We start from the raw sequence: 11416 nt of genomic DNA, 5'->3' as shown, positions 1-11416 counted from the left end.
TCTATTTGGAGTAAAAAAAAGATTCTTATACTCCAGCCCCCTTTGTTAGGAGTGTTAGGAGTGTCTAATTGTGTGGGTGCGTGTGATGTTGATGGGTAGCGTGTGTGGTGCTGATGAGGCATGCATGAGTTGCTGCATAGGGTGGTGTTGCAGGGTGTGCTTAGGTTGCTGATGTGGGGGGGCGTATGTTGCTGATGGAGCATGTGTGCATAGCTGATGGGGGATGCGTGTGCCAATGCAGCCTGGGTGTGTATATGACTATGCTTCAGATAATGATTGTATTGATTAGCTAGCATTGTATACATATATTGTAGGCTAGATACACGTGTATCACTTGTAGTGGTGAAGTGTTTACCTCATGCTTATGTGGCATATGTGTGTTAGTGGATGTAGTTAGTTAGATAGAGGGAATGGCTGTCAAGGTAGTTACACAACTAGCATATGATTAGTTACTGAGGGTATTAGACTAGAGAATTGGAGATGAAAGTGTAAGAAATGTTTTGTTGTTACACAAATGTTTTGTTGTCACACAACTGTTTTGTTGTCAATTCCACTATAGCTCATTTAAAAAAAAAAAAAAAAAGTAAAAAAATGACCTATAGTGGCATTTATGAAATGCCACTATAGCTCCTTAAAAAAAAATAAAAAAACTCAATCGAATATATATATATATATATATATGAGGGACTATAGTGGCATTTGACAAACGCCACTATAGGTCTTGTTTCCCTCTAGCCTTTATTATATCTAAAAAAAAAAAGTGCCTATAGTGGCGGTTGTCAAATGCCACCATAGGTCCTACTCTTACAAGGGCCTAACAAACGCCACTATAGTCCCTCAAATGCCACTATAGATCTTTTTTCTCTTCTAACCTTTATTAAAAAAAAAATATTGAAATAAAAAGTGCCTATAGTGGCAATTGTCAAACACCATTATAGGTCCCACTCTTACAAAGACCTTACAAGGGCCTATAGTGGTGTTTGAAAAATGCCACTATAGGTCTTTTTCCTCCTCTAGCCTTTATTAACAAAAAAAAAAAAAAATTTGAAATAAAAAGTGCCTATAGTGCTGTAGGTCCTTTTTTAATTTTTTTTTTTTGGATATTTTTTTTTGGAAGACCTATAACAGGTTTTGTAAGACCAGGACAAACGCCACTATAGGCCCTTGGAAATGCTGTTGTAGACCCATTGTTTTAAAATGCCATTATAGGACTCCCTAAACGCAGCTATAGATATGCCTATAGCAGCGTTTATAGAAAACGTCACTATAGGCCTAGTTTTTTGTAGTGACACTGTATGGGAATGTAATTGAGGATACTCATAGTTAGGGGTGTACTCTACAACATTGCCAGTTTCAGCATGTGAGATGAGAAGGGAATAATTAAGTTGGCTCACACCCTTGCAAGAAGAACAGTTTTAACTGCAAATACTGATGTATAGGTAGAAGAACTACCTAGTGATTTAGATGATGTATTCCAAAATGATTTACTTTAATAAAATTGTTTTACCATCTTCAACAGAGCATTGAAAAAGTTCAAGATTCAAGCGTCTAATTCAAATTTTGAGACCCATTCACACGCCACACAAAATGAAAGTATACGTGGACAAGGGCCGAGGGAACATTTATAGAATGCAAGATTTTCAACTGATTGCAAATTGTCCTATTATGCCACTAAGATCATAGAGTAAACCAATTGCAAAGCACCATGTGTTACTTAGTGGCTGGTATCATTGTTGTTATTCAAACCAATAGAAAATTTCAAAATATCACTAATAAAAATTACAAAAATATCCAAAAGCCAACCACATGTCGATAGATGTTGATATTTTAATAAAAAATTGCACAAGTAGCTTAATTAAATATTGTCATGTGTTATTTTGAATTAAAAAATTTTGGCTAATCAAATTATGTCATGTGTCATTAAACCTCAAGACTCCTATAAATGAAGATTATCATTTGTCTCTCAAAAATGACATTCAATAGTCTCAAAGCTTTGTTGGAATCATGCATGCTCCAAAGCTATCAAGAATTTAAGAACTTCAAATTAGAATATTCAAAGAGAAATCAAAATTCAATAGAATTAAGCTCAAAAAGGCCTCCAAAAACTACAAAAGACTTCAAATTAGTAAAACACTATTTACTCAAGTCCCTAAAACCACAAAAAACATCCACCACAACTCTGTGAATGCAAAGAACATTCAAAACATTCATCCAAATAATCCCTCCAAGTCTTAGAGTTCTATTTCAAAGCCTCTAGAAAGTTCAAGAACTCTAATCAATTGGAATTTTATCGGATTTAATCTCTAAAGTCTCAAGGAACTTCCACCACAAATCTTCTAAGATGATGAACATTTAAGAGTACACAAAGAATGAGAAGTCTCTAACAAACGCACAATCAGAGATATGTTCATCAAAATCTAGTCCAAAAATCTCTCGATCCACTTTTCAATCAAAGTGCGGAACTACTTGTGTTCAACTCAAGACTACATCAACACAATTCTTGAATTGAAAGCTTTTTCAAGGAGATTGATTCAGTTTTTTTTTTTTTTTGGCAATAGAATACAAGTACAAATAATTATACCCATTCATTCATCAGTACAAAAATATATTTGTGAAAGTATTTTAATTGTTTGATTTTCAAACTTGAAATTCTGTGTTTATACTATCTATTGTTTATTTTTGAGAAATTAATTGATAGTAACTGAAAGAGAGAATCCAACAGAAAAAGTTATGTTCGTTAGAGGTCAATGAGGTCAATGTACCCATATCTCTTCTTTGGGGGGGGGGGGACGGCGGGATATATATTAAAGTGGCCTCTCATGACAAGGAGAAGGGGAGGATAAAACAAAAACAAAAAATGATACCCTTTTTTTTTTTGGGTAAACCAAAAAATGATACCAACAATCCTAGTTCTCAAAAAACCATATGAAAATAAAAGCATAGAAGTAGAACCATGGGCCTTCATCTCTATTCACTATTTCAAAGTAGTTCATTACATTGTTCCACGCTAAATTATATAAAGAAGTCACGCCTGATAAAAAATAAATCTAAAATAAAAAGAAGTCACGCCTGATAAGCCACTGGTGGGCGCAATTATATATGGTTTTGACAAATGTGTCTACTTTTGACAAATGCCGGCATAAAAATTATCTTTTTTTTTTTTTTTTTGGTTTCTTTTTCAGGTACATGTGTGTCACGGGAGATGATAGGGAAACAATCCAGATCATATATTGGATCAATATGCAAAGGGTGTTAAAAAATTTTATAACTTGGATAAAAGAAAATTTTAGCATGATTGAGTCCCCATTAATTCAAAATGTATTAAATTTCTTACTATGTAATAATTAAAGACATCTTGTATTGTTTATGTCAGTAATAAGACGTAGATGTTTCTCAAAGATGAAAACTAATATGACGTAGTAGATGATGACCATTATAAAGAAAGTGGTCAAGCATGTTAAACATCAAACCGACCAGTATGATTTTGTTATTCGACAAACCATAGTGGACAACCGACATAATTTTATTTTGGTCAACGCATCCCGCAATTAGAGTCAATTCTTCGTCTTTCTCGCTTAAAAAAAAATTGGGGGGGAGGGGGGGGCATTGCCCCCTAGTCAAATCATAGCTCAATCCCTGCATATAAAGACCCATTAAGCAAAAATTTTCCTTAGCCTGTAAAAGCAAAAAGAGTAATTTTATGTATACAAATTATTTTATAATATTTTTACAAAATATTAATGTGAAAAATTCTTATTAATATTCAATTGGACCTGCTACTAACATTATATTTTTACTTACAAATAACCACCCATCACTTCTACTGTTTGTGAAATAATTTGTGCATATGGTATTATTTAGAAAAACATCCTTGTGCAAATCATGTAGTTATTGTGCTAGTCACTGATCAGATATCCAGGCACTAAAGAGATTTGGGAGGTAGAAGAGTCCAATTGAAATAAGATCTGCGTGCAATCATATGGATAAGTCTTACTATAGATAATAATACTACGAGTCTAGGATGTGTGATATTCTTGTTTCGAGGGCTTCCATTCTATTATAGTAAATTTTATTGGTCATGAATAAACTTCCATAGTGGTTTTTCCTTCAATTTTCCCTGCAATCACTATATGCCTTTTTTTTTGTGTGTGTGTGTGTGTATCTTACAATGTTATGATAAACCTTAAAATTAATCTGAATATCTAATTGATTAATTTAACAAGTTGACTAATGCTACTATAAAATCAACCGGAGTCTAAATTTCCTAAACGTATTCCATTGGGCCTTTGATTTCAATGCCAATGGATCTTCTATTTTACTAATATAACTTTGCTTTTGAGAATATTAATTATGATGGATAAAGATGGTGATCAACCCTGTTAAACCCAACAATTTTGATTTTGTTATAGACAAACCATATAAGTGGACGGCTAGCATTTTTATTATTTAAGCTAAAACAGAGTCAAAATGAACAAATTCACTAATATGAACAAATTTACTATATAGAATGGAAATTTTATAATAAACTAGCATAATACCCGTGCGATGCATGGCTTAATCAAAATTTATATGTAAATAATTTTTTTATTAATTTATATAAAATTAGATAATAGAATAGATAATAAAAATAAATAAATAAATAAATATTTTATTTTTAAGTTATATAATAAATTTATATCGTGTGAAACTAAGGTATTATGAAATACATACATACATACATATATACATACATACATACATATATATATATATATAAGTAATAACTTATTAAAAGAGTGCAATAAATATGTTCGTTTTCAGAATGCAAAAGATGATTTATTCTTCTTTTTTTTGTATATTATTTTTGTCAATATCATGAACAAAATTTGTATGATTTTCTTCAAACTTACATGGATTTGAATGTCATTTATTTTTTTGCAAAATTTGTCATTATTTTTTAAAATCTATATATATATATATATATATATATATATATATATATATATATATTAGTTTTTTTGGTTGACTTTATTCTAATTTTATTTTGTTTTGATCTAAATTAGATTTTTTAAAATTAAGTTTACATTAATGTTAATACATATTAGCTATCATTTGATTGTTTATCCACACAAAAAGAAAACAACAATTAACGTTTAAATTAAGCTAAAAAGTAAAATTGTTACTTTGTAAAAAAATGGATACAATACTTATTGTTACTTTATCAAAATAAGTCGATAAGAACAAATAGAATTAGACTTAAACTTGTTTAAATATATTAGATGAAGAATTTGGATTGTAATAAAATTAAAATTAAATAAGAATTAGATGGTGTAGTCACCAGAGACTACTTAGATAACAGTATTTGGGACTCAATTTATTTATACGTGGGTTATGTCTTAATCCTACATATTGGGTCCTAAACTTCACATAGTTTGTCTGCTCCCAACCCTAATACGAGAACTTCTCCCTAGTTTCCCTTAGCTCTCATGTGTTTACCTCTCTGTCTCCCTTCCCCCCGTTTTTCCAACCCCCATGCCCTTTCCCTCTTCTATCTTTTATAGTCTCTTGTTAGTGGGGTGATCATCATTATTTTCCACTTCACATGTATTCCCATGCTCATTATTTTCTACCTTTTAGAGCATTTATTTTTTTTAAATTGGATTTTGATTTTTTTTAATATTGGTGATGTGGAAAAATGTAAGAGCTTCAAATCCTATGTGGCAAGGTCTTACGAAGTCAAATAAAAGTAAAAAAAAAAAATGGCCAAAGACATCAGCTTTATAGTATATATAAATTAGACTTATTTCTATGTACTATTGTGCATGACTATTAATTTGGACATAATGTTGACCAAGCCATATTAGGACTCAAGATCCTTGCGAACTTAAAAAGTATCATTACACACAAACTATAACACATAGTTTTGCACAAATCTGATTTTTAAATTGAAACTATTAATTAAAGTGATAATTTCAAATTTAAAAATCATGACTTGACATCATGGTTTCAATTAAAAAATGGGGTATGTGTAAAACTATGTGTAAGAGCTTATATGCAACAAGTATTACCCTTCCAAGGAAATATATGAACTTAACTAAAATTTTACATGATTAATAATAATAATAATAATAATAATAATAATAATAATAATAATATTATTATTATTATTATTATTATTATTATTATTATTATTATTATTATTATTATTATTATTATTATGGCAACATGGTTGAAACTTCTATACAAACTACAAATGGACAAAATGCATAAAGAAAGCTTGAAGGTATTGGATACCAAAATGCTTTCATATTTTTATTCTCATGTTTGACACTGAAGTATTTTGATATCAGAGGGAGTAGATGTTTCGGAAACACCTATACCAGTTATGCTTAAACTTGGTGAAAAGTATGCATGCGGATTTTTTTCAAGATGTGTAAATCTTTGTTTCATTTTATAAAAAGTTCATTATTAAATTATATTTGAGATGACTGCTATATGTAAAATTAATCTTCTTATATCTATTTTCAACTTTTATTTTGAATTAGAATTATTGATTTTCATTTATTTTTTACTTAATTGTTGCATTAAAAAAAGTGAAGATATTTAACATTTTCTAACTGTCCAATATGTTGCACAAATTAGCGACCAGTTATCTAATAAAACATATCACTTTTTACTCTGAAAACCCTAGAATCATTTAAATTTTGCCACCTAGTTGTGTAAAGGCTTGCCACATGTCATTTATCATATAAATATTTTTTCTAACAAAGATCAATTAATATAATAATTAAATGCATTCATCATCATCATCATCATCATCATCATCATTATTATTATTATTATTATTATTAACTCATGTATATATTTACTTATTATAAATGATTCCACTTAGTTCTAATTTTTTTAATTAATTATTTCTTCAATAATTTTACTTATTAGTTATTGATAAAGTACATAAAAAATACTATCATTCAACAATAAATAAATTTGATTACAATCACTATATAACTACCTATGTTTCAGTTCATATTTAAAAATGCTATAATTTTCAATTAACAATTTTGACTTTAGCTATATATACAAAGTTATTTAACTATAGGTTTTTTACATAATTTATTTATTTAGTCTAGGTTGATACCTATATTTTCATATATTTAACTAAAACTAAAAACTAAGTGGAATAATTGATCTTAACATCGATCAATAGGGACCGCCTCTAACTTCATTTAGATTTTCTCATTTAGAATCCTATATGTCAGTATATTTTCACAAATATATCTTAATGTTTTTATTTTAGTTATACTCATTTTATGAATATTGAAGATCTATGTCACAATTCCTTTGTGACATATAAACATTTTTTTTTGAAGTAATGATGACGTCAAACATTTTATTTGACATGAGTATAACATATTAATCATGATCGTCTACCTTGATTATGGAAGTAGAGATTATTGATTGACATATGGATGTATTAGAATAAATTGAATTTGATTGATTCTTCTACAAACTATTATCACATGAATAATTAAACTCATAATTTGTAAAGAGCATAATCTTTTAATTTTGAAAATCGTGAACTCAAATGCGAAATGTAAGTTAAAACCTTAATACATTGGGTAATCATATTTATTGTTGCAAGAACATTGTTTCTTAAGATTGGATTTATAATCTCAATAAGAGATAACAATATTCCCTTGGCTTAGATTTAACAAGAATTGATTATTCAGAGTATCATGCCTGGTCATTTTAGTAAAGGGATACTAAAAATATATATTTAATAAAATGAAATTCCAAGAGAATAGGAATAATCAAGAAATTAAATGAGGGACTCAAAGATTAAAGATTTACTAATAATAATGTGATGGTAAATTATTTTATTTTTATTTCACTGTGAATATTTTATGGATTGGTAAAATGAATTTTTAGTCACTGGATATCTGGTATAATTAAATTATCCCTATAGTACAATTATGTTTTTACAGTGGAGTGAAATGTAGACTAATTTAAAGATAACAGAAGTCACATTATTTTCCATTTACTCATATCTCATACTATACATTTAAACATTCCAATGGATGGACTGTTAGCACATTAATCATGAGAGAAAAATAAAATGATTATAAACGGTGTAAAAGGGGGTCTATATATATGTTAAGGCATATAAAATTAATATTTATTATTTAATCTATCTGCAATTAATTGATTTGTATACAATTAATTTTTTTGTTTCTTAAAACTAATGTTATATTTTAATATATAATATTTAATTTATTTAGCAAAATAATTACTTTTAATTATCACTGTAGTGTGCTCTTGTTACCCCCTTAATTAATTATCTCAAATTGACCCTTAATATTATGCCAAAAGCAAATGAGAACTCACAATTTCACGTCATTATTTTAAAATATTTTTTTAATTGAATAAGAATTTTTTATTCTCTACTTAAACCCTTTATTAGTATCATTTTTTTAATAATACCCTTTATTAGAATCTTAGTACATCATTTAAAAAAAAATATATAGCATACTATATAATATAAAAAATGTCTAATAATATTGTGAAGTCCATATTTTTAGATTGGAAACCATGAACAATTGTAATAGTTTCGACTTAGTTTATCTAAATAAATTAGATTAGATAATATTTTATCAATAATGCAGAAAAGGGACCCCTGCAAGACTGCATTTCAACTATAGCTTGACAGGTCAAAAACCACTTATCTTTACCAATCGAACAGTATGTCTCAACTGATCAAGACTCAGGCAGTTTGGATTCTCAATTTCTTTGCTCAGCCATTTGATAGGGTTTTGATGGAACTTAAGTACATATAAATACAAATTTTAGAACACGTTTTTACACACACAAGGGAGCAATGTTACTGCATAGATCTGGATTCTTCCAAGCTCTCTTGAAGCATCAACTAGAGATTACATGCAAACAACAAATCCAATGATAGAGAGAAGTTTCTGAAATCAGCTAAACACAATTACTAATTAAATTTTTGAGAGTGGATCTCGAAGTCGAGAATAGGAGAGTTCGTCTGCAACTATCCAAAATAGAAGAGTCTATGAATTTTGGAATTACATGTAGTCACACTAATAAGTACTAAATGAGGTAACACTAGATTTAGGGTTAAATCTATTGTACAAACTTTAATTCTATTCTAGTGGTTATGTTGTCTTGAGGATTATTTAGGTTAAATCATTCTCAAATTTTTATTTTTATTTTTTAAATTGTGAAACGGATTGTTTCATCAATTTTCATTGGTTATCATATTGGTGTCATATGTGATTTGTGCTTGTGTGATATGTTAAAATCAATTCAATCAAGAGCATGATTAATTAATTACTTGACTAAAATTTGATTTATTTTGTGACAAATGGGGCCCAAAACCCATAATATAGAGTTTTAATAGAATAGATGGTTGAAAAAAAATCATACTACATTAAATTTTTAAGAAGAGATAAAAAGATAAGGAGGCAATGTGAAATGAAGTGTTGGAGCATACTTATTTAGTAAAATAATCCAACCACAGATTTGTGATTGTCATTCATACTCATACCTTTGAAACTTTTGTGTCTATGCATAGTTCATTATCCAATGAAATTATTTCTTCAATAAATTTTTGGTTATGTATCAATATAACCAGTCTTCTTTCATTAATGGTTCTCCCAAAAAAAAATCCTTTTTCAATGGACCGCCTAATGTTTAGTCACACCAATAAGTACTAAATGAGGTAGCATTAGATTTAGGGTTAAATCTATTATACAAACATGGATTCTATTCTAGTGGATATGTTGTCTTAAAGATTGTTTAGGTTAAATCATTTTCAAATTTTATTTATTTCATTTTATTTTTTATTTTTTGTGAAACGGATTGTTTCATCAATTTTCATTGGTCATCATATTGTTGTCATCTATGATCTGTGCTTGTGTGATGTGTTAATCAATTCAATCAAGAGCATAATTTATTAATTACTTGACTAAAATTTGATTTATATTGTGACAACCGGTGCCTAAATCCTATAATATAGAGTTTTAATAGAATAGATGGTTGAAAAAAAATACTACATTATATTTTTAAGAAGAGATAAAAAAAATAAAGAGGCAATGTGAAATGAAGTGTCGGAGCATACTTATACTACATTATTTAGTAAAATAATCGGACCATGGGATTTATGAAAGTCATTCATACCTTTGATACTTTTGTGTCCATGCACAGTTCATTAACCAATGAAATTATTTCTTTAATAAATTTTTGGTTATGTCTCAATATAACCAGTCTTCTTTCATTAATGTTTCTCATAAAAAAAAAAAAAAAAAAATCTTCTTTCAATGGACCGCGTAACGTGTTTGACCTTAGCAGGCAGCAGCTGTATGTTTCCTTGTAGACCCGCGCTATACGCTGGCATGAGCATATAAGTAGCTAGCTAATTACCTAACAAGTGAAAAGCCATTAGTCTATCTTACTGGCTAACAAGATGATAAACATTCTCAAATTTGTGTTCATTTTATTTTTCTCATGCTTGTTGTGTACTTCTTCTCATGGCGTAAATGTGAATAATCTTAAATCAGGTGATACACTCAATTCCTCAAGGTTCCTAGTTTCCATAGAAAGAAGGTTCACATTGCAAGAGTCATTGAATTTGAGCAATATATATATAATGTAACTTTTAAGTTTATGCATATTTATATAAGGAAAGTTACCAATAATGCAAGAGTCATTGAATTTGAGCAACTTCGAATCTGGGTTGTGAATAGTGCAACTTCATCACAGCAGATTTAGATATGTTCAATCATTTCCTCAGTTCACAAGCAGATTCAGATCGAGCTTTCTCCAAACTTAAACTTCTTGATCAAGAAATAGCAGTTTGGATCTCTCCTCCCTTCCCCCCCCCCCCCCTCTCTCTCTCTCTCTCTCTCTCTCTCTCTCTCTCTCTCTCTACATATACACACGCTAACGTTTTGTTCATTAAAAGTTTTGCCCTAGCTAGATATTCATGTGTATTGCATCTTAATTATCTTAATGGAGGTTTTACTGGAAAAATGTTTGTTGCTTATACATAGATGGTACAGAAATTAGCCATGGCTAAGGATCTTAAATATGGATCTTATTCAAGGTTTATGTGCCTTGTACTCTGGGATTACACAAATTACAGATGCAACAAAAAATGACTCTAGGGCCAGAATTTTAAAATTAAACCATTAGTTAAACTAACTAAACTAAGGTATGTCTAATTTTCTCTTTCACTGAGGTTTCAAATACAAACTGTTAAAGATTTCAAAAATTGGTTAGATTGGAGCTTCATAATATGTTATATTAATTAGTTTGCATTTCTACACCTTTTTAGTTAAGTTTTGGGTTTGAAGGATCTGAACTTTGCATGATCCCTTTGATGGATCTCTTTTGTTAATTATGCTTAACTCTCGTTTAT

Source organism: Castanea sativa, chromosome 11 (assembly GCF_040712315.1).
Source record: "Castanea sativa cultivar Marrone di Chiusa Pesio chromosome 11, ASM4071231v1".
Classification (NCBI taxonomy): domain Eukaryota; kingdom Viridiplantae; phylum Streptophyta; class Magnoliopsida; order Fagales; family Fagaceae; genus Castanea; species Castanea sativa.
This window is presented reverse-complemented; position numbering follows the sequence as displayed.